This window comes from Morone saxatilis, unplaced genomic scaffold (genome assembly GCF_004916995.1).
Source record: "Morone saxatilis isolate NCDOM2014 unplaced genomic scaffold, NCSU_SB_2.0 Contig20, whole genome shotgun sequence".
NCBI lineage: Eukaryota > Metazoa > Chordata > Actinopteri > Moronidae > Morone > Morone saxatilis.
The window spans coordinates 25,199,307-25,200,974 of NW_023339763.1; positions in this window are offsets into that span (position 1 = coordinate 25,199,307).

Below are 1,668 nucleotides of genomic sequence, written 5' to 3' on the forward strand. Positions count from 1 at the left end.
TTTATGCTAAGCTAATCGCTGACTAATTCCATAAAAATCAATCTGCTTCTTTAAAGCAATATGTTTATAGGTTTACAAATAACATTTGTGGTTATCAGCATTACAGTTGGCAGCCACCATTATGGAACCTCTCTATTAGTTATTATACAGGTTTGTAGGTGTATACACAAAAGCTAATAATAATTGCATGATAAAAGGGCACATTTGCCAGGTTCTGTATATAAACTAGTCTGGTAACAACTGTTCACTATCTGAAAATGTTCACTGTGGAGCAAACAGTTCAAATCATCAACATATGATTAACACACATTTAAAAAAAGTTAAAGGTCCAGTGTGAAACCTTTAGGAGGATCTATTGGCAGAAATGGAATATAATATTCATAGGTATGGTTTCATTAGTGTATAATAAGAATCACTGTGTTTTTGTTACCTTAGAATGATCTAATTTTATCTAGAGAGTGAGTGGGTCGTCTTCTACAGAGGCCACCATTTTCAACCTCCATGTTTCTACTGTAGCTCAGAACAGACAAAACAAGCACTGGATCTAGAAAGGCCCTTTCACATTTTTCCCAGTCTTGTGGCCACCGCAACTTCTTCTACACACTTGGAATGGCTGTTGAAATCAGCTATTACCCCGTAAATGTCTAATCCTACAAACTGTAATGAACTTTAATGAGCACCACTTGCTTGATTTCAGCTACAACAGTTGATTGAAGTGTAATTTCCTTTACATCAATTTAACTACAGTATATAAAGCTCCTAAACTAATTTATTGATGACTAAATGATTTAAGGTTGGCAGAACTTAATTCAGATATTTTGCACCTTTTAAAATAAATAAAATGCAAACAATGATCAAGGTTATTATTTAAAAATGTTAACTTTGTGACTTTTTTTCTTGTGGTTGTCTGACTGTCTTCGTTGTTTCTAGTCTGATGCTTGTCCAGCTGTATTTAAGGGGAATTCATTCTCTCTTGAAATCCTTGATCTAAGTGCCTCTTCCTAATAGAAAAAAAGAATAGGATGCAGGATGAAATCAATGGCTATGACATAGTGTACGCTATACATTTTTTCATATACTGCCATACTGTTGCATAGCTCAAACAGCTGCTGTAACTCATTTGTTTCTTGTGCAAAAGAACATTTGAGAAATCTCTGAGTATTTCATGCAAGTTTATAGAGTTCATACAACTATTTTAAAATATTCTGTTTTGAAATGGAAGCAGCGTTAAAGTTGTTGGCAAATCTTTTTCATTTTTAAGTTCTGTTTTTAGTACGTGGAAGTTTGCACAATAAAAATGGTTTAGTGATAAAAGCCTTCAGTATATACACAATGACAGCCACCATAAACTTATATAAAGGCTCTGTCTTGCAAAAAACTAAATACAGAAATATACTGTGAAACTGCCAGAATCTTAAAAAATACTGTGATGAAAACTTTTTATCATACCGCCCAACACTAACATAACAGTAAAACATTTGCAGATACAGGTACATTTGAAGTAATTAAGTGTAATTAATGTGCTTTAATCCTCTCTAAATAAATACTAAGTTAATGATGACTGGAGGTCAGTTGTTTTGTACTTCTGCCTTTTAGATTTGTTTCTAATTTTTCTGTGAAATGTGCTGCAAAGTGAAATGTGTCTCAACATTTCCACACTATAAAAAA